The 7,330-nt window shown below is 39.9% G+C and overlaps 1 long non-coding RNA gene across 1 annotated transcript; it reads left to right on the forward strand.

The window, feature by feature from the left end:
• Nucleotides 1-1,372: 1,372 nt before the first annotated feature.
• On the forward strand, nucleotides 1,373-5,986 carry LOC148152504 (uncharacterized). Its single transcript, XR_015762198.1, has 2 exons — nucleotides 1,373-2,894; nucleotides 5,382-5,986. It is a non-coding gene; the product is annotated as an uncharacterized LOC148152504 (long non-coding RNA).
• Nucleotides 5,987-7,330: the final 1,344 nt, after the last annotated feature.

A 7,330-nucleotide genomic window follows, 5' to 3' on the forward strand; every position in this document is an offset into this window, starting at 1 on the left:
TGTGCAAATAACTGAAGTGGTTTTAAACAAGAGCATTTCTCATTAGGATTCTTTATTCTTGGATCGAACTTAGTGAGTTTTGCTCAGTACATTCTGAAAATACATTACGCAGTTTTTAAGGAGGAATCTAAGCAAGTAAATTCAATTCAGGCCTGTGACTCGATCAGCATTCAGCTGCGTAGGAAGTAGGCAGCGGTGTCTGGGATGAACACAGTAATAAGATCGTGCCTAAGTGGGTTACACAAACATACAAAGACTCGCATGCTCTCTCACACACACACACGCATATACAAAATTAACAGTGTAGACGACCCAATGAACACAACTGACGTCTTTCTCCAAAGTAACTAAATGTTCCTGAACAAAACTGGAACACTGATTGCATTAAGTCTGAAAAGGAGAAACTGTGTGTTTCTGCACAAGTGAAGTGATAAACTAGAGATGGCTGACCTGTACCCACCCAGCTGTGAAATTTATATGAGACTAACTACAAATATCACTTCAATCTGCTTCACATCTTAAGAAGTAACATCTTTGTAGCTGTACAGTTGGCCTGAAGAACAACAAGTCCCAGTCTTATTTACACTAAATGTGTTTTTGTCTTTGTTAGGATTAAATTTAGGATTTAGCTAATTGTGGGATATGGATTTCATAAATTCAAGTCAGAGGAATATCTGGGAAGGTAGTTTTTTTTACCATTCATAGTTAGGACGGATACAATGTGCACTAAAAATGTTAAACCCTTGAATTAACTTATGGTGTGCGTAAGTCGGACAACTAACTTTGGGCGTAATATTAACATTGGATAAATTTTGAGCCTTTTGCAACCTCTAACAGGTTTTCTTCAGTTATTGCCCTATAATTAGCTCCATCAACCTTCCAACAAAGGAAAGCCTGCCCACAGCTGTATCGTTCTTCCTCAACACACACCACATGCACACGCACAAACCCTGCCCCCCCCAAAAAAAACATTTGTGGTTGACATTGTAGGCAAAATAAAATTACGGAGCATATTAACTGATGTCATGCTGAGAAAACCAGCAGGCCTCGCTGACGCATTCTGCTTCATATTTACCATCCATGTCACACAGACATCAGACACACCTCGTCAAACAAGCAGAGATTCTTCATTCGGTTATCTCTTCCACATGCAAATGGCGCATAAAGTCGTTTTCCATTCTCTGTAGACAGAACTGATTTGCATACGCAATGTAGGTTTATTAAACGGTTGCTCTTGACGTATATCCACAAATTGCAAAATACTCTTTTTAATTTACTCCCGTTTATCTATTCATTTTCTCCACACCTTTCATAGCCTTTAAGAAATTTTCCATATGTAATTAGGAAAATAACTGCAGCCATATAATGTGTATTCAGTCTATCTCAGGGAGGTGGGGGGGAACAACAGTTGAAATAATTAGTTTTATAACTATGTTAAAACTAAAATCAAGCCTACGATCCCGGTACTTAAACTTCTGCAAACTCCCGTTTCGCAGAATTGCACCACATTGCAAAAATTACAGAATTTCAGAAAATGGAAAAATAAATGAACCAAGCCGGAAGGGAATGCGTCTAGACCACTGAATCTTTAACCAAAAATGTAAATCACTCGGCCAGTCTGGATCACTTACAGTAAACCCCACATGCAACGCTGCACGGACCCAGGCTGGTTGTTAATGAGAGGAAGGAATGCCAAAGGCTAGTTGGGTGAAATGCTATTAAGAAATACCAGAAAGGAGAAGGGTTGGCTTTACGTTTTACATTCTCAAAGTGGCATTTTATTTGGACAGTAAAAGTGTGTAGATTTACTCTTGACATTTGTAACCCCCGTTCTTTCCTGCCGGCTCCAAATGGACCAGATTTCCTGTTTAGAGTCGTGCTTTCATGCAGTGTGCTTTTAACTTTGCTGCTGGATCACATATGGTAGCCATCAGTCCAACTATATTTGGAGAAAAGTATCATTTGCGACACTTGCAGCACATTTTCTACACATACGGTATTTGTGTCTTTCACTTCACAAGTCACTCCTTGCCTGCAGCGACTAGAGGTTGAAAAGATGGGAAACCATCTCTTGTTCCTCCCTCCCCCTTCTCAGTTTTGTGTCTTCTGTTTTATACCAGAAGTAGATTTTGCACTCATGTACCTACACTTTTACACTTTTAATTATGAATAAGGCAATAAATATGCTCAAATCTCAGTTATTTGTTTTGACTTTTTTTTTTTTGTATTTTTTTTTTTTTATCCATATTTCCATTGTTCTTGCTTCTTATCCTGGTTGGGGTCAGCCAGCTCTTTACAAAGTATGACAGATTAAAACCCCCAACCAAAGCAAATATTGCATAGATTTAGTGAGATTATGGAAAGCTACTTAACATAATTTGTTGTCAAAGTGGGTCAAAAACATCCAAGGTTGCCAACCCTGCTGCAGGGTTAGTATGAAACAGCTCTGAAACAATAAGGAGTTCACGATGGTTGTAAATAATGCAACAGCTTAAAGAACAAATGAACCTCCATGAAATGAATGAATCATCAAAAATATAAGAAGAATCAGTTTTAAAGAATTGCCACGTGTTGGGAAGGAAAGTTGTTTTGGAGCTGATGTTTTGAAATCTACCCCAGGGGAACCTAATCTGATGAAATGCTAGGCGTAGTCGGTTTTTCTAGGAAAACGTGAGGACGTTTAAAATGGCGTTTTGTTACAAGCTGCAGAATGGAGGTGTTAGCTCTTGGGCTTTTAGCTCATATACAGTCCACTAATTTCTATAAGGCTGAGATGGAAGGTGGAGCAGACACCATAATCCTGGACTGAACTCCAGGGATTACGTTGGGATTGTCTGGGCAGCACAGTGGGAGCAGATTGGAATTCTTTTCTCACACACATGACACCATACAGGGTAGGAGGCGTTTTATTTCATTGCCATCCGATTGGTTTGTTTGGGGTAGACTCCTCACGAGATTTAGTGTTTTTACGTCTGTGCTTCACAATCCAGTGTTTTACATCGAAATGTAGCGACCCGTTTTGAGATATATGGAATTATAACAGCGACACGATCAGTGAATATCCCAAAAATATTCATCTGGACAGAAAAAGAAGCAAAATATTACAGTTGCTTGGGCACCCTGTACATCCAATGTCCTTCGTGATACAAGTTTTCATTGCTAATGTCAGGGAGCTGGAGATTGTCTTCAGCAGCTGTTGTGACTTCAGGGTAACAGCCTCTTGGTGCCTCGGGCGACAGTAACTGGCTTTTTACAGTTACTCAGCTCATACGAGTGAATGACAGCTGCAGAATTGTGTCCTTGTGGAAGGACAGCGAACTAAACAAGCTGCAAACTTCCTGTTGTTGGTATAATGCCGAGAAAGAAATTTCGAAACAGCCAAACAGTTGCAAGTTCCGAACAATGAAAATCGACTTTATTTCTTGCATCTAGCCAGGAGGAAGCAAAACATTTTTCCGTTGATGTTGTGCACTTCTGTGGCTTCATGTGCCCACTCTGCCACAGAGAGCATCTTAGTAAGACTTACTAAGACATCTAATTTAAGTCATAAATAAGTTTAATTATTTTAAAAGAGTTCAAATGAATTTTCAAGATTACCCATGTTGACTTGTAAAATGATATTCCCCTTAATGTAAAGCTGCCATTTCATGTAGTTTACTAGTCCACCAGCATAAAAGAGTCTCAAGATACGTTAAGTGTCAGGGGGTTAAAACTACCACCAGAAAATGTCCATTTGTCTATAAATGATGTAAATAGTATATAAAAAAAGAAAGAAATATGTAAAAACACACTGGTTGTTTATCAGTTTTTCTGCTGGTCATCCATGCATGATCAGTTTAATTTCTCATAAATGCAGCAGAATGTTCTGCTGCATTTATTGTATTTTCTTTTTTTACAAAAGAAAACTTGTAAAACTACAGTAAAAATTTGCTAAACTCTCTTCTGTCTTGAGGTTAGGTTCACCTACTTTCAAATGTCGGTATTTTTTTAAACTATTTTTCTGTTTTTCTATATCCATTTTCCACTTTAATACTGTTTAATAACAGACTGTTTTGTGATGTTTGCATTAATTTTGCATATTTGTCGTATTTTTAGTTTGTTTCTAGCAATAAAAATAGCCGCCTGCACTCTTACAATATAAACAAATTATTTTTACAGTATAGCTATAGCATAAACCGCCATTACAAACATTCCTCAGTAAACCGATTTAGGTCTCAATCACTTAATGTGCAGTTTGAGTTGTCTAAACTGTGTCAACTTCATCACCTGTTGCTGCAACTTGTGGCTGTGGTATCCAATAAGTCAAAAGCACCCACCACCCCGCAGTGTCAGCAAATCGCTCTATCAACGTCTCTCTGTGTTGTTGTTTTTCTTTTTCTTTTTTTCTGGGACGCAGCTTCGCCATCAGTGTTTATGTGTTTTGAAGTATGATTACATCTGCTCATAATTAGAAGAGAACTCGCACACACGTTGCACAAATAAGCCAACCTGTGCAACTCAATGCCATCCTCCTCACCACATCACACAGCCCACGTCGCTTTATCTGCAACTCTAGTCTCTCGTCACGTCTTGTTTTCTGGAGAAGTCGCGTTCGGGTTTCGTGGGTCGTGTGTGACCTCCAGGGGAGCGAGGGGCTGTTTGCGCAGGAAGCTCTCGCAAAGATCTGCAGGCCACCGTCGTAATTACAAGGTCCCACCTACTCGCCTTCCAAACTCGTACAAGATAAGATGCACGGCATTACCGTTTGTCAGACACCCACAGAGAACGGGTAAAGGTGAGCCGGTGAGGAAGGAAATTACAGCCCTCGTAATTCGCCGACTTCACATCTAGCGACTGCATGCGTCACAGCTACTGTAAAACAAACACTTATTATGCCTAAGAGGCACGACTCCGGTCCTCCAGTAAGCCCACATGAAGCCCTGGAAACACTGGTTTAGCAGTGGCACGTCTTAGCCTGCCAGACATAAAGCCAACAACCTCCCATCACAAAGCCCACCCCCGTCCTGTTGTCACTCACAATACAAAAAGGATACAAAGAAATAGGTCATGGAGTTTTTTATTATTATTATTATTATTATTATTTCTTGCTCTCTTCATTTTGGTTAAATGTAGAAAAGTTTGTTAAAGTTTCATTTTAAAGCAAGAATGCCTGACTTGTAGTTTTCTTTTCTCCCTTGCTTCTTCTTCCTCTGCCAAATAAAAAGTGCAACACCAAGACAGAACTTCCCAAAGAGAGTATTCGAGAAACAAGAAAACATTTCAAAGGCCTATAAAAGTTACAACCTTTCAAGTGTGATTAGTCTCTCCACCCTGAATTCTACTGGAAACCTGATCCAAAAATCTCTGTACGCTCTCAAGTGTTTCTTTTTTTTTTTCCACAGGAAACGTTCTCACCATTCTTCTGTCCCCCCCCCCCCCTTCCCCTGTGTTGTGTTTTTCCTCCTCCCCATGTGCTTCCTAAACGTGTGGCTCACGCGATTGGTCGGAGGGGGCGGAAAGTTGGCCAATCGGAGGGCAGTTACCAGGCAGCCTGAGCTGCGTTTGGAGGCTGACTGGAGGCTCTCACAGCTGTTTCATTGAAAAGCAGCAGGCCATAATAACAAGGGCCTCTCACCAGGCACACACCGGGACTAACTCACACAAAAGACACACAGAGAAGACTCGGTGCCAGCAAAGTGAAGTTTATCTGCACAACTTCATCTGCATTTCTGCGTATTTAAATGCTGGTCTTTCACGGCTGATGGTGGTGTGCACACTACTATACTTGTTTTTGTTGTCAGTTCTTCTATTAATGCACTGATTAAATCTTCATTCTCATTCAAAAGCTGTTTTTTTGTGTGTATGTGTGAATTTCTACCAATAAAAACTGGTTCCAAAGTGGACAACTTGGGTTTTTCTCGTTTCCTGATGTGTGGAAACAATAACAGACGAAATGAGAGGCCAAGAAATATTGATTAAAGTAACAAAGTTCATAGAGTGTGGAAAATGTGAAAAAAAGAAAGAAACCATGCAGTATAGATAGCAGTGATGTGTATATAGCTACAGCAGCTACAGCAGCTACAACTTGTACATCTCAAAGTAGTGACACAATAAAGCTGCTACTTCTCTCCCAAACTGTGCAGACCCTTTGTCTGCACTGATGCAGATTCCCTTGTGATGTTTGAACTGAATCTAACTTAACCCGGCTCAACCGTTCTGAATAACTGAGAGCGACTCGAGCACTTATGGGGCACATATAAGGAAAAAGAGCTGTAGCTGTATAGCTGTACTTCTGTCTGGCTGTGGCTTAAACTAACAATGCATTATGTTATTTTTAAAAGGCCAAAGCTGCTTTCTTTTTACACCTATCTCTGTAAAACCTGAAGCTAATGGACTTCCTGCTATGGGAAACATCAATTACGGGGTGTTTGGCTGCTACATGTGAGTGTGTGAATAATCGATGTCTCCTCAGGGGCATGCTAGTTCATTTTAGCGTCCAGTCCTACGTAAACAGGAAGATAAGTAAAGCTTTTTGCTTTAGACTTTTTCATGAAAAAGAAAAAAAAAGCTCTGAACTAAGCCTCTCTCCTTTACTTGACCTTGTTTTGATCAGCTTGTCCAAACCAAAGACACAGTGATTGAAGAGCTGAGTGACCCCATAGATTAGATAAGGATAACGAGGGCCATAAAAACACCATGTTGATTTGTACCCTTCACTTTGACTTCTAACATAAATGTTGTTTTGAACTGCTTTACATCTGATTCAGCCTCCTTTTCTCCCCAAGCCGTTAGGCTTCCTGAACTGTTACTGTTAGAAAACTTACCAAAGCAAAAACGCAAGTTCAATTTTAAAGAGCTATTCTGGGTATAATGTATCTTATGGGCATGTAGGATTACTCCTCCTGTCACTGGACAGAAAGTAAGTTGGAAAAGAGTTCTCTGAAGCATGTAACATATTTTAGATTTCACCTTTTTGCTTTAGTTCATCTTGACATCAGAAACCGTCACAGTTTGACATTTGAACAAAGACAATTTTGGATGTCCATTAACTGTCCTTGTCAGCTCTTTGGAAAGTCTGAGGTGGCTTTGTTAGCGCTTGTTAATGGTTAATTTATACTTGCATGGTTCTCCCCCCCCCACATCATATGTTATGCAAACTAGTCAGAAAATCATATTAACAAAACAATGAATATTAAGAATACACTTTCGTGTTCTTTTAAAGCAAACGTTTTCCGCATATTGTAAAAAGTTTCGGGATTTGACCCCATTCCTCGTATTCAGTCGTGCACAATGGTTTGCTGTGTGAGCTTCCTGATGGTAACAGTGTGCCACCACAACATGCAACGCTGCA

This window comes from Poecilia mexicana, unplaced genomic scaffold (genome assembly GCF_051168715.1).
Source record: "Poecilia mexicana isolate PSO_F unplaced genomic scaffold, ASM5116871v1 scaffold_23, whole genome shotgun sequence".
In the NCBI taxonomy this organism is placed as follows: Eukaryota; Metazoa; Chordata; class Actinopteri; order Cyprinodontiformes; family Poeciliidae; genus Poecilia; species Poecilia mexicana.